Raw genomic sequence first — 26,789 nt, forward strand, 5'->3', positions numbered from 1 at the left:
TTTTTCAAAACCTACTTTATTTAGGGTTCTTAAACAATTCTACTTTTATTCCAACCCACCAACCAGAGGTAGAAGAGAATGAAGATTAATAGGATCAGGGAATGTGGACCTTTTTAGATGTAGTTCCTTGGGCCAATTCCACTCTGCATTGTCAGGACGCTGTCGGTCCAGTCCACTAGCAAACACCAAACAGCAACATGAGTCAGTAGCAGCAGCACAACCCAGCAGAAACAGCAAGGCTCTGCTGAATTGGCACGAGTCAGTGGAAGTGGCCAGACTCAGGCAGAGTACCACAAGAAGTTCTCTGGAACATTTCTCTCTGTGAACAAAAAGACCAGCAAAGACCAGAGAAGTGAAGTAAGCCATCGAAAGTCATAACGATGCAAAAATCGCCCTCTCACTGTTGTGGGGTTCTATTTATATTCTTTCTAAACACCACGTGCCCTGCCATGTGTTTGCCCGCAGCAAAACATCCTGTGCCTTTTCACAAGACAGTTTCCAGCAAAACATCACATGCCCTCTCATGGGTGTGTTTTCCATTAACAAAGGTCACAAGACTGTCTTCAGTGGTGGAAAAACACTTCCACATCCCATACTTGGGACCAAAACAACAACAACAACAAAAAGCACATAAAAGAAACCAAAGCTTCCACTACAAATTGCTCTTCTTTAAATAAAAGATGAAAAAAACTCTGAACTAAGGCAGGAAGGTAGGAACAGTGAAGGGAGGATAGACGTGTCAAATATTTGAGAGACAGCTGGCAGGACTTACTGATTGACTAGGTATCAGGATGAGAAATGAAAACCCACATGATCCTGCTTAAGTTTCAGATGATTCTGTCATTCACCAAGATAAGACCTGGGCAAGGGGTGGCAGGCTATGGTGGAACACTGCTGATTTAAGCTTAGAGCAGGCCAGGACGCTCAGGGTGTCAGGTAGATGGGACTAAGGCTTGAAAAAGCAGAGTTAACCAAAGCGTGTTTTGAAAGTCAGTAGATGGAAGATGGATGCTAGCTCATTAGACGACTTCACCAAGCAGACAGACTTAAGAAACATAAATCGAAAATGCAGTATTTAAAGGGCGTGCAAAGAAATGAGAGTCAGCAAAGGACAGGAGAAGGGTTGGTTGGCATAGTGGGAGGGGCCTCTGGAAGATTAGTGAGGAGAGTGAGAGAATTGACGGTGCTCACTGTACAAAAGCCAAGAAAGATGAGGCGAATGCAGTAGTTTGAGCGAGTCTGTCCCCCATAAGCTCAGATGTTTGAATGCGTAGTTCTCAGTTGGTGGCAGTGTTTGAGTAGGTCTAGGAGGTGTGGCCTTGATGGAAGAACAATGTCAACGCCACCACCATTCCCAGTTCCCTCTTTCTGCTTTCCGATCTGTGGTTTACGATGTGGTCTTCTGTCCCAGCTGCCATACCGACCTGTTGCCATGCTTCCCTACCGTGATGGTGATGACTCTTCTTTCCTTGGAACCATGAACACAAAGAAACCACCCTTGACCAAGCCGCCTTGGTTGTGCCTTTTAATCACAGTGTTAGAGAAGGAGCTAATAGGAGGGGTGAGAGTAAGCACAAACTTGTAGTGGATATAAACATGTTTTTTGTTTTGATCCCAAGTGTGGGATGGGAAACAGACCAGTGAGAGAGCAGGTGATGTTTATCTACTGGAGATCGAACCACCTCATGTGGGGGCTTGGTTTTTTCCAACTGAAAAACATCCTAGTACAGAATCTGAGAGGATGAGAGTGTACATACACACACACACACACACACACACACACACACACACACACACACACACGTCCAAAACAGGAGGGGGGCTTTTTGGGTCTTGGTATTGTTTGGCTATTCACGGCAGCACTTCAAGACGTTCCTAGAAAGAACCACTCCAGAGTACGCTTCGAGTCTCTGGGTTCCAGTTGCTGTTCCAGGTTCCAGCAGCAACCTTGGTGGAATCGCTTGTCTGTTGAAATCCTGCCAACTACGCCAGAGGGAATCACTCCCAGGAAGTGAATCCAACAAGGTCTACTTCCCCTGTTCCCATAAACCTCCTTTCTCTCCTATTTAGGGTAGGTGGGTTGGAAGGGAGTTATAATCATTTAAAGAACCCCAAATAAAGTAGGTTTGGAAAAGCTGGAGTCTACACAGATAGATTTTAATTAGTTAGAAATTGAAGTAAAGCCTGGCGTTCTATTTTCTCTTGACACATTCAGTCAGAGTGGTTGTTCTAGTCAGGCTTTGCTTTTAATAAGCAACATGACCAAAAGCAACTGGGGAAGAAAGGGTTTATTTCATCTTCCACTTTAGTTCCCTATCGGTCATCTAGGGAACTCAGGGCAGGAACTGATGCAAAAACCATGGAGAAATACTGCTTCCTGGATGTCTTAGTGGCACATGCTCAGCTAGCTCCCTTCTACACCCAGGCCAACCTGCCTACGGATGGTCCTGCTGGGCCCTTGCATGTCAATCATCAATCAAGATGGTTTCTCACAGACATACCTATAGGCCAATGTGATCTTCATGTGAGGTTCTCCACTTCTAGGTGACTCTAGGTTATATCAAATTGACGGCAAAGACTAACCAGCATGGGGATATGGTCTTGGAAGGGGCCTTGTGAGGAATGGGCGACAGCATGCTACTCACACATTATAAGCTGAGACTGGTGGCACACGCGGGGAATCCCAGCACTCTGGAGGCTGAGGCAGGAGCGTAGTGAACTTGAAGTCTTTATGGGCCACACAGGGCTTTCCAGACCAGCTTGGGTAACATAGTGAGAACTGTGGCAAAATAGGCTGGTAAGGAAATAAATACCCCTACATTGCCTTTTAGTATGGAGTGCTGGGATACAGCGTATGATTTTATTGCACTGACTGGTATATTCTGTGACCTCCTCAGCAGCTGTGTTATCAGACTCCTAACCTGAAAGCTCATAACAACATGGCTATTTATCAAATTGAGAGTAGGAACAAAACGTTTAGTCCAGCAAAGCACTGAAATAGCAGCCGATTAATAAATATTTGTTGAATGTGTAGGGTGACTGAGTAAATTACTCATTGTGTCAACTAGTTCATTCTCTCCATCTCTCCACCTACACTGTTAACTCCAGGGTGGGGATCCTATCTTTCATTTGGTACTCAACTGGCTCAGTCCATAGGGGATGCATGAAAGTGAGTTTAGCTACACAGAGACCAAAATGTTGATGGGAAAAGTCATGAGTCCTCAGCTTGGATGGGTGTTCTAAGGTGAATTTAAAATTAGTTAAGTTGAAAGAAGATACAATTATCTCATTCCCATGCAATAATTTCTGGTGAGCGGTGGATTGGTTGAAGTTTTAAGTTAAAATCCTGGTGTCTGGTGTTTTCCCTTAGTGCAATGAGCAGATCATGAAAAGAGATTTCCAGAATCTCCCAGTCAACATATTCTTTGGCTGCTTGAGCCTTAATCCTTCCCGAGGCCGGGGACAGAGCAACCAATTAGTGTTGTTGCCTTGCATTGTGATTTTCCTAGTCCCCCGAGCTGCTCTCTGTCAGCCCTCTGCAGCAGTGGGCACAGGCAAGCAGCTCCTCCCTGCTCTTCTCTGAAGTGTACCATAGCAAATGACAGTGGCAGGGAAACGTCTTAATTTAGAGCGTTGTTAGCATAATTGATGTTCAGATGCAGCGTTGGTAGAAACAAGCTCCGTTAATTGGTCTCTCAACCTACATTAGCTCCTGCCTGCAACCAATTAGGCAGGGGCCAGAGGGCTGGAGGAGCTGTGGTTAGAGCCCTGCTTGCTCAGGCTGGGAAGATGCACCGGCAGGACGACACTGAGGTTGCCTGCAGCGTCACCGCGGGGGAGCCATCTGTCCAGTGAAAAGCCTGTGCCCTTCAATAGGTGAAAACAGGTAACCTTCTGGGGTCCTAAGCCTGGCTTTCCCCCAAAGGGGCGGAGCCTTTGAAAGTGACCTGCTTGAAGGCCTTAAAGCCTCTTCTGAGAAATACCCTGAAGGGGAAGGACAAACAAAACAAAACAAAACAACAACAACAAAAAAACCAAAAACCCCTTTAGCTCCTGGCTTTCAAAGAGAGACCCGCCAAGGGGCAGCTGCCACATTCTCTGCTAGCCTATTTAATGGAATGCAGAGGACCGGCCGGGCTACTGCTGAGTCTGCTGAACTGGAATCTACCCACGCCACAAGATCCCCAGGTGTTTTCCTTGCTCATTTGAGCCCAGCAGCCATAGAGAGCTTTCTGTGGAAAGCAGCGGTCCGTGCGTTTGCCTGTGGGTCATGGCCACTTGCTTTCTACAAGAGCCGAGCTGCGAAGTTGCAAGGGTGACCTAATGGCCCATAAGCCTAAAACTACTTGCTCTCTGCCTCTTTGCAGAAGCAGCCCTGAGCAACCGGACTCTAGCTTATATAGAAACTCGGGTGACGTTTATGTTAGTTCTTGGGAACAGTGTGTACCAGATATTTAACTTGTCTCTGTGTTGTCACAGACATTGTAGACTCAGGTAGTGATCTCAGTTGTAGGAGGTTGGAAGGCTACTCGGACTTTCATGGAGCCTGGCAAAAAACTTTCAATTTCCTCCTATGACTGAGTCGAATGCCAAACTATCCTTTTCATCTATTTCATACAATGAAGAAAAATGACAGTCTGGCACCCATGAGAAAGCAGTCTTCATTTTCTTCTGCACATGCCTTGGGGGGCAGAATTGTGACTAGAAGTATTAACGCTCTCAAACACACCGAAAGCTGCTTTCACTCGCCCTCCATACGCTGGAAGTAATTTTATACCCAACAAATTACCTGAAATGAGTACTTTCTTTGTTCTTGTTTTCCCACCAGTGGGAAATGTTAGAGACATAGGTTCTGGCTTGCTTTTGTTTGTTTGTTTTTGTTTTTATTTGTAGAGGAAGCTGTTTGCTAAACCAACGTGGCTGAAATATTTTGATGGGAGTTTCAGGTTCGTAGCCCTGCAACAAGAATGTTAAAGAGGCTGCTTCTTCTGTCTCTAAAACCCTTGGGGGGTCTGCTCTCAAAGTCTGTCCTTCGAGCACACCCACACCCACCACCACCACCACCACCACGCACGCACGCATGCACACGCACGTGCCACGTCACATCACAAAAGCTGGGATGTAGCCTTCTGACTCCAGACACATCCATCAATCATAATTGCAGCACTGCCAGCAGTCATGTAACTGCATAAAGATCTCAACAGCCTTCTGGCACTTAAAGGGGGAAAAAAAAACCCATCTAATTAATCACAGGTGAAGCAGCTTGGACTGCCTCCAAAAGCCCCTGGATTTACTGCCAAGCTTTGATGCTAATTTTCTTTCTAAGTAACCCCCTAAAGAAATTTACAATTAGGTAATTAAAGTAATGAATAAAGAGATGCTTAGGTAGAAGGAAGTGCGGACTGGGGGGCAAAATGTCTACATTTACATCCTGTTATAAATGCATTGGGATATGCATCATTTGTGAACCCCAACTTAAAGGTCCTCTAGTGGATTTCTTCTGAAGAGTATTCAGTGTTTGGGAGACACTGAAGTACATAAATGAAGCTGGGAGCAGGCTGTCTTGCCCTCCGACCCCCCCCACCTCTGTCCCCCACAGTTTGTGTGCTTTGGAGCAGGGACAACAGTTTCTCCACTAGGTTTCACGTCGAGATGTCATCTTCGTTGTCATCCTATAGTTCCTCATGCTTTTGCTGGGCTGCTCTTAGGTTTCTGGCTTTGAATGGATGGAAAGAAATTGCTTTAAAAAGAAGAAGAAGAAGAAGAAGAAGAAGAAGAAGAAGAAGAAGAAAGAAAAATTGCTCCGGTGGTGGTGGTGGTGGTGTGTGTGTGTGTGTGTGTGTGTGTGTGTTCATATTGGAAATGTTGGAGAGAGAACGTTGGACTTCATAGCTTCAGTCCCTCCATCTCTGGATCTGAGCATCTGAAGCCCTCCATATTAAGCAGTGTATTAAAGACATTTCCCCAAGTCCCCAGCTGCCTGGAACTTCACTCTTGCTGGAAAAAAAATTTGCAAGCAACTATTTTTGTCTGAATAAATCGAGTGTGATACGTATGGTGGGTTCTTAATAATTCAGATTCTTAGAGTTCTTGAGTGAGAAGGTTCTTTACTCTGATTTGTACCAACCCTGTGAGAGTTTGCAAGCTTTCAAACCAGGTCCTAAGTACGCTATGCCTAGTGCTGGAGCCTGCTGGCTTGTTCCTGGTTGTTGTGTGCTTGTATTCTGGTTTACGTAAAGGATATATGGCTGGATGTGTAGCTTGGAGTGTGTGTGGGGGAGCACAGTTGTGTAGCTCAGTGGGGGAGCACAATGGTGTTTGGTGGGGGGAGCATAGTGGTGTTCAGTGGGGGGAGCACAGTGGTAGAGCACTGTGGTATAGCTCAGTGGTGGAGCACAGTGGAGGGGTTCAGTGGGGGAAGCACAGTGGTAGAGCACAGTGGTGGAGCACAGTGGAGGGGTTCAGTGGGGGGAGCACAGTGGTGGAGCACAGTGGAGGGGTTCAGTGGGGGGAGCACAGTGGTAGAGCTCAGTGGTGGAGCACAGTGGTAGAGCACTGTGGTATAGCTCAGTGGTGGAGCACCTACCTATCATGCTGAGAGCCTCAGGTTTTACCTCTAGTACTGAAAAAAAATTGGCCATGGGCTGTAGAAAACACAGGGAGCTCTAAGCAAGCATATTAAATACAAAATATAAATTCTGGAATTTTAGAGTATTTTTCCCCTACTAAGTTTGAACTTAGGGCACCGAAGTGCAATAGGAGAGGTAAAGTGATTGGCAAAGACACACAACCGCCTAGCGGGTAATTAAGATAACAGGAGTTGAAGCCAGACGCGGCTGTGCTTGTAAGCTGCGTCTGCTGCTCTCCAGTTAAGGACCTGGAGAAACTACCTGCCTGCTGAGCACCTTCTACAGATTAAAAAGAAAAAAAAAAAACCCCAAACTGATAACATCCTTGAGGTAGAGACTCATGGAAGATGCTCAGTGTTATATCCAGGATGTGAAAACACTGACAATAGGCTCCTACAAATGCCATCATTCACTTATTTTAAATAAATCCTTGGGTTTCATTATACTCTTATATTTATTTAATAGATTTGTTTATTGGTCACAACTCCTTACTACTTACTGTCTTTAGCAGATGAGGCTTTAGTCAAAGGCAGTATATATATATATATATATATATATATATATATATATATATATATATATATATATATATATCTTCTTCTTCTTCTCCCAGACAAATGAGTTTAGATGTTCCAGTCTAGAGGAACTAGGTCAGACCTCAATTCCTCAGCTTCAGGAAGAATCCCCACATCTCAGGAGGCCTCTCGGGTGTCTTTCCTCTCCCAAAGCCACACAGAATGATAAGCACTTTTGCAACTCATTTCTAACTAAGAACTAAAGATGCTGCATGCAGGGGAAAAAAAAAGTGCAGACCATTAGTGAGCTCCTCTAGGGAGGTGGAGAATAAGAAGGGGAGTCATTTGGGGTCACTGTGGCTCCCCAGTCCTTACCAGCTAGCCTGAGGTCCAAGTCTCCCTGTCTCTACTCAGCCCCAGGCTCTTCGGAGATCCCAAGAGGCCCAGGACTTGGCTCCCCTCTAAGGCTCTATCTAAAAAGGCTGGGGAAAGTTGGAGAATCCTGCCAAGTCGGAATTAAAAATGACAAAACAGCTGATTAGATCTGAGGTGACAAGGATGAGAAATAAAAGCCATTAGAACCCATTTGCTGGGCGCCTGCAGCTGGTCGACTCTCAAGGCGTTCCCATGAAAAGTATTAACGGCCCCGGCCCGGCAGCGTTTTCCCTGCACCGGAATCTGATATATGAGGTAACACCCGGGGATGTTAGGAGGGACCTGCCCTCGTTTATTCCACTCCACAGACTTGACGAGACACCCTAATCAAGCTGTCAGGGTGAGCGCCACTGGACGCAGGCTGCACTAGGAGGAGCAGATGTCCACAGAAGACAATTTCCTTCTGCAGTAGAGGTCAGCCAGCAAGCTGCGGACATAGGCTAAGTTTGGTCGGTACAGCCAATGTGCTTCAAGGGGTGCTTTTTGTTTTTGTTTTGTTTTTTTGGTTTTTTGAGACAGGGTTTCTCTGTGTAGTCTTGGCTGTCCTGGACTCACTTCGTAGACCAGGCTGGCCTCGAACTCATAATGATCCGCCTGCCTCTGCCTCCCGAGTGCTGGGATTATAGGCGTGCGCCACTGCTTTAACATTTATGTACTTTTCTTTTTTTGATGTAGGAGTGCTCTGTCTGCATGCACACCCAATGCCAGTAGAGGGCATCAGATCACATTATAGATGGTTGCTGGGAATTGAACTCAGGGTCTCTGAAAGAACAGCCAGTGTTCTTAACAGCTGAGCCATATCGACAGCCCTCAAGGGGTGTTTTTATATCTTAAAATGGCTCAGAAAATTAAAAGGCTATTTTGCAACACATGGGAATGTTATAAAATTTAGAAGCCATGGACCATAATTAAAATTTTATTGTACTATTATATTTATATTAAATATATTATACTCAGGTCCACTTGTTTTCATATTACCTACCAGTGGGCTCAGGAGGCTTAAATTTGCTGTTTTGATCTTTATATAGAAACTTTGCCAATCTCTATGCTATAGATTGGCTTAGTCAAATCATTAAAACCAACATTTCTGCGAAAGGAAAAGTAACTGGAAATCAGGGAATGCATGAAGAAGTTTCCTAGGCAAGATTTTAACCTCAGTTTAGACTCGAAGGAGGGAGAGCAGATTGTCTGTCACTCCGCAGGGAGCAGCCACCTAATTCTGAGAACAGCGAGGAGGCTACGGGGTTCACAAGCCACTGGAGTGAAGTTTGCCAGGTCCCAGCAGGTCCTTCAGCAGTTCTCAAAGGCGGTGTGAACGTCGCACACTTTCAGAAGTTGGCACAGGCTGTCAACCAGGAATCCCCTTCACTGTTACTGCTGTGGGCAAGAGCTGTGGACAGTCTAGTGATGACGCAGATACTAATTACTTCCTATCTGCCCCCAAGTTAATATTAAACAAACAGGACCTCCTCCTCCTCCTCCTCTTCCTCTTTCTCCTCCTCTTATTTGAGACAGAGTTTCTTTGTGAGGCCCTGGCTATCTTGAAACTCACTTCTGTAGACCAGGCTGCCCTCAAATACAGAGATCCTCCTGCCTCTGCCTCATCTGAGTTCTGGTATTAAAGGTGTGCGCCACTAACTCTTGGCTCAGGACTTTACTTCTGGCTTCATGATTTCCTCCTTCCAAAGAACAGATGTGGTTCTCACCTGGCAGTACAGTTCTATTGAAGACGCCTGAAACCGTACAATCTCAGATTGCTTTTAGTCCCCATCCAATCCACTTAAAGCCAGCGTTCTCCCTCTCTGACATTTCATAGAGGAATGTCATCTTGAGGCTAAGAAATATGTTGCTGTCATTTGGACAACGGGATGGATAGCAGTTGACAATGCAGAGCCGGGGCGACACAAGTGGGTGAGCCACCAAAGCCAGCCTTCACAATGCCACCTGTGACATCATTCACTCCAAAGTCATGCTCAGATGAGCTCTAAGGTTCCAGGAGCCACTAGGATCAAGGTATTCACACACACACACACACACACACACACACACACACACACACACACACACACACACAGGCCATGTAGAGGATGTAGCGTGGGTCAAACAGAAAAGACTAGACCAGGTGAAGAGAGCTTGCAGGGTCTCATGAACACATTCACTGGGCAAATTAATGGCAAGGGCACAAGTGGGATTGAGCAAAAGAGGGGGAAGGCACAGGTTATACTAGTTAGAGGGCCCATTAGCTGAGTTTGTATGCTAAGGGGAAAAAAACCACTTAAATTACTTAGTCATTTAATTCATTCGTTATAGTGATATCTTAGCCTACTCTAGCTGCAATAACAAAATAACTTTAGATATTTATAAACAACATACATTAATTTCTCATAGTACCAACGACTGGGAAGTCCACAGCCAAGGTGCCAGCAGATTCAGAGACTGGGGGAGAGCCCGCTCCCACACATGGCGCTTCCTTATGGAGTCTTTACATTCCAGAGGGAGCAAAAGGGTGGAGGGGCAAACCCAACCCTTCAGGCCTTTTTCTAGGTGATTTTATATTCTCTTTATCATGGTGGAGGTCACATGGCCTGGTCACTTCTCAAACGGACTAATTCTTAATCTACCACATTTACCAGTCAGTTTCAACATCTGGGTTCTCAGGACATTTTCAGTCTGTATCACGTCAGTTGGTGAGACAGGGTTTCTGTGTCATCTCTAGGCTGCCCCTATCTCTTATCCATGGTGGCAACAGCAAAGGGGATTCCTGGTTGACAGCTTGCTCTAACTTCTGAAAGTGTGAGATTTTTTTTTTTTACACTACTTTTTGGGACTGGAAACTGAGCAAGTCTCTTTATTTTCAATGGAATTCTCCTTTAAAATAAAAACAGTGGCCAGAAACCTGGCTTAGAGGGTAAAGGGGCTTGCAGTCAAGCCTGGTGACCTAGTCCCATAACGGAAGGGGAGACAGACTACCCAAAGATGTCCTCTGACCTCTATATGATCAGTGTGTAACGTACAAACACACACACAGACAGCAGGTGCACATAAAAATAAAGTTATTAAGATATTGTCTCAATTGCATCAAGTAGGAAGTTTTGTCCTTCACTGTTTTTAAAAAAAACTGATGCTTGGCTCACCCTACCTTTGGAGGTTTGGATGGAGGAAAATGGGAATTTTTAATCCGGCTTTTTCATTAGAAGAAGTAAAATTTGGACAGTTTCAGCCTTTGACTAATGGAACGACAAATCTCTCCATTCTTAGGGGCACTTTGGCAGGATAAATAACCTCTAGATTGGGCTGTGGAATGCGGGCCAGTTGTCACCAACAGGAGAACCAGACCACAGAAGTGACTTTTTCTTTTTTTTCTTAAAAGTATTATTTACCTTTATTTTATGTACATTGGTGTTTTTCTGCCTGCATATATGTGCTTGTGATAGTGTCAAATCTTAGAGCTACAGACAGTTGTGAACTGCCGTGTGGGTGCTGAGATTTGAACCCAGGTCCCTTAGGAAGAGCAGTTAGTGCCCTTAACCATTGAGCCATCTCTCCAGCCCAGAAGTGACTTTTTCACCCTTCAATCTTTAGAGGGCTTTTTTTCCCCCACAAGCCTGTTTTTTTTTTCTTTTTCTTTTAGAGATTCATTTACTTTATTTCATGCATATCAGTGTTTGCCTGCATGTATGTAATGCCCGTGCAGTGCCTACAGAGAACAGAGGAGGGCACCAGACGCCCTGGAACTGGAGTTACAGGAAGATGTGAGTCCCAAAATGGGTCCTGGGAACCAACCCTGCTTTTTATCAATGAGCCATCTCCCCAGGCCTGCCCATAAATACTTGAAGTGTGTTTTTACTTACCTCTTTATAGAGTAGGATCTTCTATCTGTGGTCTCTGAGGTTCCCTTATCCCAAAAGGAAGGATAGCCCAGAAGGGGGAAAAAACCTTATTTAGCGGGGGACGTCATGATGGCCATGGGAAGGGAGCCATGCTGTTAAATGATGTCTAATGGGGTACTTTGTTTTCTCTGGATTTCATCCTTCTTAGGATGCTGTCATTTCTGAGTTCTAAACCGGGTGCATCTGTCTAACTGGATGGGAATGGAGAGATGCTCAAGGTGACTGCTTTGCAGAAGAGTAAGTTGTAGAGAAATCTGGCGGTTAGAGTGTGGCGTGACACACCCCTATGCACAACACCACAGTCACTTCAAAGCACCTTGACCCTAGAGGACTCTGTGAGGGAGGCACTCCATCACAAACAGGGCCTGGTCCTTTCCGCTGCTGTTGTGGTCCACCGGTAACGTTGGATGTGGAGGTTTCCTCGGGCGAGTGCTCCTTGTAAGTTCATGTGCTATCTAGCATCTGTCCCTGAGAAACACAGAGGGTTGTTCATGTCAGCAGTTATGCCTAGTGCTTCAGGGTAAATTCCTGGTACCTGAGACCTCTGCCCAACCTCCCACGTGGCCATCCTGCTAACAGAAGGGTGACTATACGAGAGGTCAGCATACATATGCTGTTCTGCTTATCGCCTTCCAAATAGCTGGAATGAATTCTCTAAGAAGCACAGGGCCACCCCCAGCCCAGAAAATACCAGTTGGGATGGGGTGGGGGGAGCGTGTGTCAAATACCCTAATAGATGTAAATGTGGATTTCTATAAAGAGACAGATTATCTTCCTTCATTATCAACCATGAGTGTACGTGTTGTATAGGGTAGCTACCCTTCAGGAGAAAGGAAAACAAACCCCTAATTGGCAGTATGCTATTGTTACAATTAAAAGCCTCCTTTAACTAGAACAAAGTTTATTTCTGTAGGAACTCATGAGAGAAGGTGGCTGAGTTCCACCCAGAAGTGTCAGCAGGTTTGAACTTGTCTTTCCTCACCTCTGTTCTGACAGTCACAGAAAGCCTGAACCCCTTTGACACTCACCGCTCGATGACAGATCCTCCCCAAAGACTAGGCAGCGGCAGCAGCAGCAAACAACTGCATTGTTCTTCTTGTCAACCCACCACTGAAAGGTGATCCACAGCGGAGCTGCAACCCGCCTCATTTGTGAGCCTTAGCAAGCGGTGAGGCTGAAAGCCTGTTGCCCTAGAAATCGACCAAAAGCCGAGAACAAGTTCCTCAAATCAGGCTACAGCATCAGGGGGCTGTCAGCAGCTCAGAGGGAAGAAAGGCACCTGTCTTCACCTGGGGATTGAGGCCCCTCCCTCCTTCCTGTGCTCCTCGCCCCGCCCACCTCACACCAGCTCATCCTCAGAAGGCAGGGTCCAGTGTGCTGGGGGAGAAACAGGGGTCTCCATTGGTTAGTTCCCTTGGCTTCCATTACTACACACTGCCTCACAGTGGAGGGACAAGCCCTTTCAGGGGTTCAGGAGTTCTTCAAACATGAGCCCTAATGGAAGAAAGGCTCCCTCCTTCTCCCTTTCCCCCCCACTCCTGCTCCCTGTCCCCCACCCCACCCCGCCTGCTCTAGATCAAGATATGACCCATTTCCTCATCATCCATCTGGCAATGTGTGGGAGTTGAGTCAACTCTATTTGTTAACCCACCATCACTAAACTGTGGACTCCTTAAAGACCCGCTGAGGACAGGAAGGCGGGCTTTGGTTGGGTCCTAGTGCTGCCTTCATCTTGTGCTCAAGGCCACCTCGCAGATCTTTCCACAACTCGGTAGTCTCTAGAAATTAAGTTAAAGAAAGAAATAGGAGGCAGCTTTGGCTGAATTTTACACATCTAAAATTTGTGCTAAGTACTGACTCCCGGCTGGGTGGTGGTGGCACACACCTTTAATCCCAGCACTCAGAAGGCAGACGTAGGCAGATCTCTGTGTTTGAGGCTAGCCTGGTCTATAGAGTGAGTTCCAGGACAGCCAGGGCTACACAGAGATAACCCTCTCTTGAAAAAAAAAATACTCCCACTACTTCATATTGTGACTGCACTTAGAGATATGTTCATTAAAGAGGTCGTTAGCACCAAGGAAAGCACTATTTGACATGTAGAGAGCAAGGGCCCATCACTCTAGAGGAGAGACTACATGGTGATGCAAGGAGGAAAAGGTGACCATCTCCAAGGAAAGGGGTCACAGCAGAAACCTAATGACATGTTGGCCTTGGCCTTTCAGCCTCCAGGACTGCAAGAAAATGAATATTTGCAGTTTCCCTTTCCTTAGGGCTCAGCAGCCTTCCCAGCTGATACACAGGCCTGTGAGAAAGAGCTCCTTTAGCAGGCGTGAGCTGCATGCCAGTTTGCAACTGTGAAAAACAGAAGGGGAGCTGGGGTATTGCCAAGTGGTTAGAGCATGTTTTGCTCTTGCTGAGGACTCCAGTTCAATTTCCAGCATCCACATGATAGTTCACAACCGTCAGTAACTCCAGTTCTGGGGAATCCGAGCGAGGCCTTCTTCTAACCTCTCTTGGCACCAGGCATGCACGAGGTGCACAGACATACTTGTAGGCAAAACACTAATTCACATAAAATAAATACTCCAACAGAATAACAACATCAACAACAATGAAAACCACTTAGAAGGTGCTGGAAGTTAGAGACCCTCTGGAAAGTGTACATGTGCGCGTGTCCCGAGATTTTTGGAAGCAGGTTGATGATTTTGAAAGAGAAAGAGGATATAATGGTCCAGTGACGGAATTTCTGAGGAGGTTGGTCCTCCAAAAAGTCTCAGGAAGAAAGAGTTATCATTTGGGAAAAGAGAGGCTCTCTCCTCGCTAAACAAGGTAAATGTGTGCTATGATGTTCAGGGACATTTGCCCTACCCGCTCAGATCTGAAGAATGAATCCCATCTTATTCCAAAGCAAATGGTGGGCAAGGAGTGGGGTGCCTTGACTTCTAGTTACAAAAATGTTCAGCCCTTTCAAAGTCACTTTTACAGAGAACCTTGTACTCAGATTTTGGCTAGAACATTCTAAGCAGTCTTGACATGTTTGTCTTCTTATTTCTGCCCCGGATGCTCACCCATCACTTAAAATGGCACAGTGCTGGGTATTTCAGGATTTAAGTACTCTCTGTATTCTCTTCCCCTTCCTTCTCCTCTTCCTCTTCCACTTCTCCAGTATGTAAATTTACCAAGTTGAAAAGATCTTTGTGGCCCCTTCCAACTTAAAACCAAATTGCTCTGCTTCTCTGAACCGGCTCTAAGTTCAGGATTGACTTCAGTCCTTCACCTTACTCTACACAGCGGGAGAACCGCTTATGCTGCAAAATGCCTCCCAGAGAGCGTCTGCCTGTGACCAGCAGCAGTTAGCGCAGAGTACAGCAGTCTGGGCAGCAGTGGGAGGAGCACTGTTTATTGACTGGGCGGAGCTTTTCTGGGCAGAGCTTTGTTTGGCCGGTTGGCTATGCTTGTAATGACAAGGATGGGCGGGGTGGGGTGGCAGGGGTGGTGGTGGGAGGGTGGGATGGGGTGGGGTGGGGAGCATGTAAGGTGATGAAAGTTTAGGTTATGAGCATTCTAACCTATTTTAGATTTATTTTAGATGTTAGGGTGGTAGGGAGCTATGCTTAAGTTTTGAAGAGAACAAGTTAGCTTTCTCAACAAGTTGCTTCATTGCTGGAAAGAGTTCACTCACCCATGATTTGAGTACATTACTTTAAAAACAAAAAACAACCCAAACAAACAAACAAACAAAAAAAACCAAGATACTGGAGAGGAATCTTCCTTGGCAGGAAATGGAAGGTCACTGACTCACCCTTTCTCTTCCTGTGTCTATCAATTGTATTGGATGGAACTTAGGATAGTCACAAGAACCAAATTAGATAAAATGGGCAGATGTGATTAGAAGCCACCATAATCCAGAGTAGTCAGGATGGGAGAAGCAGGAGGAAGAAATGGTACCTAGACAGGTGAGCACCCCCAAGGTCTGGCTCTGGACAAGGCTCTGAGGAGATCTGCAACTTGTTCTTTTTTTTTTTTTCTTCTCAAGACAGGGTTTCTCTGTGTAGCTTTGGCTGACCTGGACTTGATTTGTAGATCAGGCTGGCTTTAAACTCACAAAGATCTGTTTGCCTCTGCCTCCTGAGTGCTGGGATTACAGGCTTGTGCTAACATGCATAGCAAGGTAAAGCATTTTAAGCTTCATTAAAAAAAAATTAAAAAGACTCCCAAAACACACACACACACACACACACACACACACACACACACACACACACACACACACGAGAGAGAGAGAGACAGAGAGACAGAGAGAGAGAGAGACAGAGAGAGAGAGACAGAGATACATAGAGACAGGGAAACAGTTAAAAACTGGAGGAAAACTTGTTTCTGAATCATCTCTGTGGGAGAGCCACAGCCAAGAGCCACACCCCCTAGGCTACCAATGACTTTTTCTTTGATTCCCTACTTTTTAGTGATTTTATTTGTTCTTTGGGTTAAGAAAAGAGAGAAAAGTAGCAAGAGGATAAAATGGGTAACAGTGCCCCAGCCTGCTTCAAGTTCAAAGGAGGAGCACACAAGTCCAGTTCCTCCTGAATGCCACCTTGTTTTCCAGGCCTCATGGCAGATGCATGACTGATTTATTGCTCCCCACATCTCTTAGTTTGTAATAAAAGTTTCAGCAGCGCTTTTCAGCTATTGTACCCTCTGCCCCTGTTCTCTCTCTCTCTCTCTCTCTCTCTCTCTCTCTCTCTCTCTCTCTCTCTCTCCTCTCTGAATTCACTTTGTTGTTGTTCTTTTTTTTTTTTCAAGCATGAGATAGACTCATAAAACTTTCATCAATTCAACAAGGTGGGAAATTCCTTGCTGAAAGAAAGATGCACTCATCCAGGTCTGGGTGGTGGAGTAAGAGGCACCGACAGGGAAGGAGACGGGTGGGCCAGACAAGGCGAGCTGAGAAGCAAGTATACAAAGTTGCTGCTGCTGAGAAAAGTGTTCTGCACAAGGAGGTGGAGTCCAACTTGGCAGGGGCATGCCCTCTCGATGAAAGGTCTCCTCTCCTATGCAAGCCCCAACAGCCAATGGCCGACCAGTCTGTCATTACAACACTGAGAAGGGGAATTGATCACAGACATAGTCAAGGAAGCCAAGCTTTGGCCCTAATACTCGCTGCTGATAAGAATGCCTAAGCGAAGCCAGAAATGTCTCCTCAGTGTTTCTCACTCCCCATTTCTTCTTCTCACGACCCAGTCACTCCCTGGCTCCCATCTCCGGCTGCCATGGTCAATCTATTGCGAGATTCCAGCCTGTGTCTTTTGAGTCTTCCCAGCATACTCACTAATAGCCGGGCAACACCCTGTAGCCACGTGGAAAGCAAATGTTGACAGAGAAAACATATTTGGAGAATTAATGTCTTGGGAGGTCAGGGCTACAAGGAACAATGGAGTGAGCTTTGTGGCATCCCGAATTTCTCAGAACTTCCTGTTAACACACAGATTGAATATTTGGAGCAAGGTCCGGTATGGACAGAGCTCAGAGTGCCTGCTTAATCTCAAAGGAGGCTAATTTGACAGCAATTTTTTTTTTGTTCCCAATATTGCAATGAAACGGTAACGTCGGTTTCCAGTGCACCAGCGAAACACCTGCATATCACTCACTCTGAATCCGGACCTTCGCCCCCTCACTGTAGTACCTGACGAGCACTGAATACGTACTGTTATGTAGCAAGAGACCAGGTGATGTGGGGCTGCACCCAGGTCCTTCATCCCTGTGCTCATCCTCCATCACCCCTGTGGGGCTTCCCTAAGCTAACGCTCCTGGATAGTAACATGTTTTCTCTCTTTCTTCATTTCAGCAATTAAACATGAGATGTGGTTATTTTTGTTTGCTTTGTTTTGATACATCCCGCTTGGAGCATGGGTTACTCAGCTCTCTGATTTAAATTTAAGTATTTTGTATTTTCTTTTCCAGTATGAATTCTCTCTCTCTGTCTTTTTTTCCCTCTCTCTATTCTCTCATCTTTGAGTTCCTTCATTTTGTTCAGGTCTATTGATATTGGTTCAAATATCACTCCACTTTATGTTATTTATTTTCTCTATTCTTCCTATTGGATATTGACCGTTTAGTTCCATTTACTCTTCTACCACCTTCAGTTGGCCTTTAAGACTCTCTTGCAAATGTTTTCAGTTACATTTTTTGAGCTCTTTGCGAAGCTCCTATGATGTGTTTTGATCTTTTCATCCCCAATTCCTCCCATATCCATCTCCCCTTCCTGCCCACTTGACTCTGCATCATGTGGGGGCTTAGTCCCAGAGGGATAAGAATCTATCTTTATCACAGTGGCAAGCATGGCAGCGGGGGCAGGCTTGGTGACTGAAGCCAGGAGTTGAAGGCTCACCATCTCAAGCCTCAGAAAGGAAGCAAAGAAAGTGAACTCAAAACGGCAAGGGTCTTTAGACACTCAAAGTCCATGCCCCGTAGAAATATTTCCCCTGTCAAGGCCATGTGTCTTGAACCCCCTCATTGGCACCAAGGACTCAAACCATCACATCTCACAGCCTCCTGTGAGACAGAAGCAGTCACTAAAAGGCTCCCAATTAAAAGCCCAGAGCTGAGGCCGGGCGTGGTGGCGCACGCCTTTAATCCCAGCACTTGGGAGGCAGAGGTAGGCGGATCGCTGTGAGTTCGAGGCCAGCCTGGTCTACAAAGTGAGTCCAGGATGGCCAAGGCTACACAGAGAAACCTTGTCTCAAAAAACCAAAAAAAAAAAAAAAAAAGCCCAGAGCTGGATGGAATCAGTACAGGATGCTACCATATCGTTAAAGAAAACCTAACAATACTCCTCATATTAATCCATGAGATAGAAAAGGATACAACACTCACAAATTATCTTCATGAAGCTACCATTACCTTATACCAAGTCAGACAAAAGGATCATAAGCCAGTCTTGGTAATGAGCCTAGATTAAAAACAAAATCTCAACAAAATACTTACATGTTGAATTCAAGAACATATCAGAAATGTTATCCACCATGATCAATTTGGCTTCATAGCAGAGATAGAAGGATGGTTGGACATATGTAAATTAGAAATCATAATCTACCACACAAACAGAACCAGTGACAGAAGCCTCATGATCATCTTATTACATGAGAAAATGCCTTTGACAAAAATCTAATTAATTATTGAAAATCTCTTTTAAAATATTTTTGAACAATTCTAGGCTTACAGAACAGTTGCAAAGATGGCAACTAAGTTTCTTCCTCACTATATGACTGGAGACATAGCTCAGTGGTAGAGCACTTGCTTAGCATATAAGAGGCCTGAAGCTCAGTTTCTAATATTGAACGGGTACCTAACAGAACAGACTGGTATAGTCCTTTTACTAAAGTTCAGACTTTAACAGTTTCTCCATTCCTGTCTTCTATTCCAGGTCCAGTCCACAGAACAACATGGTATTGATGTTTGGTTGTCACATCCATTTAGCCTTTTCTGAATTATGGTAGCTTTTCAGTTCTCCTCCTCCTTTGAGCAAGCAGATGCTGGTGAGTAACCCCTCTTCACTGGTGGCGGGAATGTAGCCTGGATGGAAATCAGTGTGGAGGCCCCTCAACACGCTAGTACCAGAACCACCATATGAGCCATCTATACCCCAGAGGAACGTGAAGTCTAGGCGGACTTTCTTTTTTTTTTTTAATTTAAATTTTATTAATATATTCAGATTACAACTAAATTGTTATCCCATCACTTGTATCCTCTTATTCCTCCCTCCCTCCTGCTTTCACCCTATTCCCTTCCCCTAGGTCTAAGACTGAGGGGGACCTCCTCCCCCACTATATGGTCATAGGCTACCAAGTCTTATCTTGGTAGCCTGCTTATTCTTTCTTTGAGTGCCATCAGGCCTCCCCACCAAGGGGAGGTGGTCAAATATGGGGCACCAGAGTTTATGTCAGAGTTAGTCCCTGCTTCCAAATAACTGTGGAGAATGTCCTGTCCATTGGGTAGATCAGAGTAGGGGTTCAATGTTTACTACTTGTATTGTCCTTAGTTAGTGCAATAGTTTGAGCAGATCCAAAAGGCATGTCCCCAAAAACTCTTCACTTACCAGGAGATTGGGATAGATGTGAGGACATCCTACTGAGACTCTAGGTAAGAGAAACATAGGAGATGGGGAAATAGAAGGACACAGAGGGTCCTAGAAACCTACAAGAAGAACATCTTGACGGGTGGGTTGGGGCCTAGGTGGACTTTCTTGAATCATCTCAATTATCAGAGCTTGCCATGGGCAAAACTAGTACCACAAAGAGGTCTTCTGCTGGCATAAGGACATTTAGGGAGGGGGAGTACAAAGCTTTACACTATGCTTCCTCCCAGAAATTTTATACTTACTATTATTCCTGTCCCCATATACATTCTCAAAGATTCCCAATGAAACTGAAGGCTAAAATTCAGCACAGAAAAAAAAAATCCACCCATGACCCAAAAACTTATCTGCACTTGATTGACTTCACTGAGAGAGATCCACTGAGGAAGCTGAGTTTCCCCCGTTCTCTCTCATCTAATCAACTGCTTACCAGAATTTGCTGAAATCTTGCTGTGCTTCGTGATTTAGCCAGCACACAGGACATAGGTGCTGTCTTCAAAGAGCTTACAAAAGAATTGCATGGTCCAAAGAAAAGTGGCTTCCCTGTCCCCCGTGTTTAGCCCCCACTTGCTCATCTGTGAGAGCGCGCTCCTCTGTCCCTTCGAGAGGGAGAATTGTTCCATTGGTATCATCTCAGCCTGCGCTGCACTGCAGTAGGAAGAGGAACCCATGGGGAAATTGTCTTTACCTTTTACCCACTGCTTCATTTAGCAGTCAATAAGCTAGATCTAAACTATTTGGATGCATTAGGCAATTTTCTACCAAATGCTCTGAATTCCTGAGGGGCCACTAACATATAATGTGATAAAAAAAAAAATCCCCTCTTCTTGAGAAAATGGCTAGCTCTCAGGCTGGCAAGATGGCTCACTGGGTGAAGGTTCTTCCTGCCAAGCCTGGCAACCTGAGTTTGATCCCTGGAACACAGTAGAAGGAGAGAACTCGTGGTGTTCTCTGACCTCTACACACATGCTGTGCTATGCACATGTACATGCAACACACACACACACACACACACACACACACACACACACACACACACACACACACGAATAGATTAAGAGATCCAAAAGAAGAGGCTCTCAGTGGTTGCCAACCTTCCTAATGCTGCAGCTCTTTAATACAATTTCTCATGTTGTGCTGACCATAAAATTATTTCATTGCTACTTTATAACTTTATAACTCTAATTTTGCTACTGATATATGTCATAATGTGAAATTTTCATATTCAGGATATTTGATATATGGCCCCATGTGAAAAGGTCATTTAGCGCCCCCCCCACCCCAGGACAAAAAAATATCATGACCCACAGGTTGAGAACCACTGGGCTAGATCTTTAAGGACTGGGAGGTAGAAATCAAGTTTTGTAAATGTTGTAGGAATGTTACTTAGAATTAGAGTTGTATGTAACAGGGACCCGGAGACCGTTATTCCCCTCCAAGTGAGGTAAAGTGTTCTTTTATGTACGAAGAAGTGACAGTGGGTAAATCCAAGAGGTACATGGGAGTTCTGAAGTTCTCAGGATGGAACCAAGCTCCCTCCTCCAACTATCTTGGCTCCATTGGGCCACGGCAGTTGCCATGACTGCAGAGATCACATTCATTTCCTACTAGTAAAACAAGGAGGGTTAAGGGAACATGGTCAATCCACTGGTATCCCATCAGTCAAAACAGAAATGCAGAGCCACACATAGAGGCAAGAGAGGCAGGAGACTGAGGCTTTCGTTGGGGGATAATGTGTTAAATTTCTAATTACCTTTGAGGGAAAACTGGAACGAAACATACATACATACATTACATACAAACATACATACATATATTCACACATACATTTTTTGATAATTTCATAGAAGTGTATAATGCATTTTGATTACTTTTATCCTCCAACCCTTCTTGTCTTCTTCCCTTCTTTACCAAATCCCTTCCTTACAAGTCCCTTTTCCGTGATTTTGTTTTGTCTTCTGATGCAGTGCATTTAAAAAGGACTATCCATATGATCGTGGCTGTAGAGCTATCCCACTGGAGCCTGGCAGGCTCACCAGTGGGTACACAGCTAAAATCAACGACTCTTTTTCTTCTGTTGCCAGGCAATAGCCAATTCTTCCCCAGGGAAAGGCAGGGTCCCATGAAACCTCCCTCTTCTTATGACTAACTGCCGCCGGGCCTCGTTGCAGGGGCTGTGAGTTCATGATGTAATGGCTGACTTATGCCAAGAAGAATTTTGCAGCCCTTCTGCCCATCACCTGGCTCTTCCATTCTTTCTGTGCCCTTTTCTGTGATTGGATATTTTCAAAGGCAACCATCAACCTTTACTACAAGGAGGCCCAACGATATACTAAAACGTTCCCCGACAACTCCGTCAGGCCTATTTCCTTACCTGGGAGCTGTCACTGCTTCCCCTGCTCAGGAGAACCCTAATTCGTGGCAAGTGGTTTTCAGAATTCAGCATGTATCAGAATCACTTGAGGACCATGGAAACAGATTGCCTAGTCCCTCCCGAGAGTGTCTTATTTGGTGGGTCTGAGGTGGGACCAGAGAGTTTGCATTTTGAGATGCTCCCAGGTGATGGCTCTTCTGGGAACCAAAGCTGATAATGGCAACCCCAAGCAAATGGAACAAGAGGGAAAATTTTTACAAAAAGGCTAAAAATAGTAAGTGTGCAATTAATGATGAAGTAAGAGACAGAGGATGGAATTCACAAAAAAAATAATATCAAGCCATTGTGGATGGAAAATTTCTAACTCAGAACCTCTAACCTACCCATTGAGCCTCTGCGATAGCCGTGTAGTGTCTCAGAGCATTTGGCACACAGTGCAACCCAGATGCTGTTGCTCAAGAGTTCTGGGTGTGACTGTGACCTGACCTGCTCAGCTTGCCTTTTTGGAATCAACAAAGCCCACACGTTATGCCTCCAAATTGCTGAGATCTGATTTCTTCCTTACTTCCAACCCATCATCTGCAGGCCCATGGGGGAACTGCTGGCCTATGACCTGCCTCAATTATTTGGCTCGGGTTTCCCCTGGTGGGTGAAACGCCATAATCTGGTTCTTCTCTGCACTGCTCCCGAAATTAGTCACCTGGGAGCTCATCTTTCTTTGTCATCTTTGCAGAGCCCTCCCCACCCCCCCTAATCATGACAGCTTCCTTTTGTGGGGTGTCCAGTCAGAGGCTTCTAACTGCTGATCAAGAAGGACAACTCCATGCTCTGGTTGGAGGAGCAGCACACTTTGACATCCAGGCTTGGTTTTCTGTTTGCTTCTTATGTTTTCTCCTCTCCAACAAGACTTTACTTATGGCTACACACACACAGTCTTGAACCCGCCTCACTTATTACTGGCTCTCTGCTACTCTGATTATATCTGTATATCTTCTCTCCTCGGGCCAATGAGCATCCAAGGACTTCAACACACAGTACTCAGTGTCCTTGATCTTGTCTTCCTTCCGTATTCCACGCATATACTGTCCACGGGGCTGTGAGCTTCCTTGATACCCCTGCCATAAGCCCTGTGGGTGGCATATCCATCAGCCACAGGTCCCATCCTGTTCTCTCTGACCCTTCCCTCATCTGAAAAAGAGCCATGCTCAAAATCCTGGGCATACCACTTTTTGAAAGGGTGCCAGGCCCTAATGCAGGCTCTTGGCAGGCAGAAACTAAGATAAAGGGGGGTGGGGGGCATGGGGTGGGGGAGAATATAGAGTCCTAAAGATTTTTTGTTGACGTTGTTCAAGAGGAATAGCCAGTACCTGCACTCTACCAAAAGGATCCTGAATGTGGCCTCATGGAAAGTGTTCTGGGTGTGTCTGCTGCAGACAAAGGATAGAACTAGACTTTCAAGCTTCAATCCGCTTCTCATTAATTATGTTAATTATGTGATGAATTGTCATCTCCCTCACTGAGAGATCTTTAAGGGACACACACACACACACTGGGAAAATATGAGTGCTCTCAGAAGTGTAGCCCTTCTTCTCCTCAGTTACACTCCTCAGCCCTTGGCATTAGAAACCTAAAGCTCATCCAGAAAGCACAAACAAAGGAGGATTTAGTCACTCGCACCTCAGGTGCCAGGCTGTCCATGGAAAAGGAAATTGATCTGTTTCATTGACTTGATTGGGCTTAGGGAGATAGATTCCCCCACGCCCATTCATCTGCCTTAATCAGCCACATTTTTTTCAGTCTCATTTAACTTTTCTTGCCAAAGGGATAAAATGAGTGTGAACAATAAAAGAGGGAGGGAGTAATGAAAGTGTAGAAGGAATTAGACGGCTCCCGAGTGAATAGGTAATTTGACTCACTGTGTATACTGCCCATGAAAATATTTAAGATATTTGAACAGTTGGCCTACTGATGACCTTTTAAAAATTAAGATTTTAGAGAAAAATTTAAAACCAAATAAGCTCTGGAGCAATAAAACGGAGCAAAATATATTTTAGACTCCACTCCAGGTGGCCAGGGTAGGGTAGGGCTACGGTCATTGTTTGGGTGGGAAATCCCAGTTTTTCTTTTCTCTCTTTAAGAGACCATCAAAAAGTTATGACAGCCTATTATGTGCAAAATAATATACTGGGTGATAAAAACAGGATTGGAGCCACCTAAAGTACAGAACCCACAGAAACATTACACTTTGGATGCTCTAAGGGCCAAATGCTGTGCCTGGAACCAGTGTAAAATGTAAAATGCTGCAGAGGGGGGCATTATCTTGGGTGTGAGTCAAGACAGAGCTCACCTGGTTGCCAGACCCTAGCAAGATTTTGTGTTGTATGCTAAGCTTGGAAAGACAGAGAGGAAGTAATAATTTTGGGGGAATAATGCTGTGGGATAGAGAAGAAGGTGCTAGAGAATTCTGGGTTAATGGCTGCTTAAGGAAACAATGGGAGACTCCCTGGGGGAGCTTTTGGGTAGGGTGCAATATGAAGTGCAGGCTTACACCGTCTCCCTCCTACACCCTAACAGAAGAAAGATTGGAGAGAAGCAACCTTTGACAGTTCAACCTCAGGGATGGTCGTTAGTTCCACATCCCAGACTCAGAGAAATAGGTGCACAAGAAGTCTAAGAGGCTGGCCACTCAAGTTTGCTTCCTGGAGAGCAACACAGTGCCGTGGGTAGATAAAGAAATTCTGGGCAATGCTATCTAAAAGCCTCTAATTCAGATTTAAGATTATTTTTGTTGTTAATTACATGCAGGTAGGTGTGTGTGTGTGTGTGTGTGTGTGTGTGTGTGTGTGTGTGTGTACAGTGCTCACAAAGGCCAGAAGATGGCATCAGATCCCCTGGAGCTAGGTGGTTGTGGGTGCTGGGAACCAAATTCAAGTCTTCTGCAGAAGCAGCAGATGCTCTAAACTGCCTAGCCGTCTCTCCAGGTTTTCTAATTCAAATTTGTTAAGATGAAAACTTGGCATATGAACAGACCACAGGCAGAAAGCAAACCCTTTCCCTGACTTTCTTGCCTCACTGAGATCAAATGTGTCAGCCCAACAGGACAAAGGGTACTTTAATTAGCGTACATAGAAACCAAAAAATGGAAAAAGTGAACCCATTTCAGTTGGGGAATAGAACAGACTTTCTGTTACTGTGAATGAGAAAACAATCATCAAGGAAAACGAGGATTTTTGTCAAGAATCCTGTAGTTAAAACAAAACAAAACAAAACAAAAAAATCAAGAGGCAAACACAGAGGCAGAAGTGAATGTAAATTGTAAATTTTAAATGAAAATCATCATTTGAAATAAGATGTAGCAGAGTATTTGCAAACCAAATTAAACAACATCATGATCAAATAGGCTTCATCCCACACTAACTGATCATATCAAGCTAATAAATGTAACATACCTTATAAGTAGACCTGAGAATAGAAATCACAGTTCAATTTGATAAGTGCAGAAAAGGCACCGACAAAGTCCAGCTTGCCTCCATGAGAAACATCCTGATGAAACTAGGACTAGTGGGAACGTACCTTAACATAACGTGGCCACACATGACAAACCCATCTCCAACATTGTCCACATTTCTTCAGCATAGTGCTCAAGGTCCTAGCTATAGTGGGGGATCTAGATAGAAAAGGAAGGAGAGAAACTATCGCTATTTGCAAAAACCATGATTTCATATCCAAAAGACTCTATGGAATCCACCGGTAAACTTTTTAAATTTTTGTTTTTTATTTTTAGTTTTAGAATTTCATATATAAATAGTATATTGCATTACTCCCACTCCACTCTCCAACTCCTCCAATGCCCCACCCTTCCCTCTCAAATTCACGGGCTCTTCTTTAAACAAACAAATAAACAAACAAATATTGAAAGACAAATGAACAAATATTTAAAGAATTAAACATATAAATATATGTTTAAAAATGTATCACACATACACACATGAATGTGTAAACATGCAGACACACAAACCACTGAATCCATTTACTGTTGTTTCTATTTGTGTTTAGGACTGACCGCTTTGATTGGAAAATCCATTAGGGAGCCTCTCCTTGGAGAAGATAGCTTCTCTTAGCTAAAGCTCTTCATTTAGGTCCACCAGAATATTTCTGTATCTGGTAGGCCTGCAGTCATCCAGCTTCTGCAGATTTAATGTTGTAGTCTACATACTTAGTGCAATCCCCATCAAAATTTCAACATTTTCCCAGAAGTAGAAAAAAAAAATCAATGCTAAAATTTATATGGAGAAGCCAAATTGTGTGAATATCCAAAGCCATTGTAATAAACAAGAAAAATACCCGACGACAGCTTGGTATTGCCACAAAAGCAGGCGTGGTTATACACTTCTTGTGTGCAAAAGCTACATTCTCTTAAAAGTTGATTACCCAAAATGTGAAGAACATTTAAGTACATTAAAAATAAAAACAAACAAACAAAAAAGAAAACCAAGCAGAACAACAACAGCAACCCTAATACATTTTTCTTGTAACTATAGCACAATGGCAAAAGAAATAAATAACAGCAGTCCAAATAACTGACAACCTGAAATGGTTTAAATTATGTCAAATCATAATTACAACAGTCAGCGAGAATCAGAATCAGGAGTCAGAATCATCAGGAATGCGAACGAAGCGCATGAGAGAAAGTTCACCACCTTCAGCCAGATCATCACTAAGCAAAACTGGTCTAAATAGTATTCAGTTTGAGAAGTAGATGAACATGAGGGAACTGCAAGTTTGCATGTGAAAGCCAAATGCAAATCAGGGTTT

General features: G+C 44.6%; 1 long non-coding RNA gene across 1 annotated transcript; it reads right to left on the reverse strand.

Annotated features, from left to right (window-relative positions):
* LOC311585250 lies at positions 1 to 26,134 on the reverse strand. The gene is made up of 5 exons (XR_014775161.1): positions 26,038 to 26,134; positions 25,424 to 25,641; positions 12,498 to 12,659; positions 11,431 to 11,937; positions 1 to 319 (listed from the first exon to the last, which is right to left on the reverse strand). It is a non-coding gene; the product is annotated as an uncharacterized lncRNA (long non-coding RNA).
* Between the last annotated feature and the right edge of the window lie 655 nt (positions 26,135 to 26,789).

Source organism: Acomys minous, assembly GCF_964271855.1.
Source record: "Acomys minous genome assembly, chromosome: 15".
NCBI lineage: Eukaryota > Metazoa > Chordata > Mammalia > Rodentia > Muridae > Acomys > Acomys minous.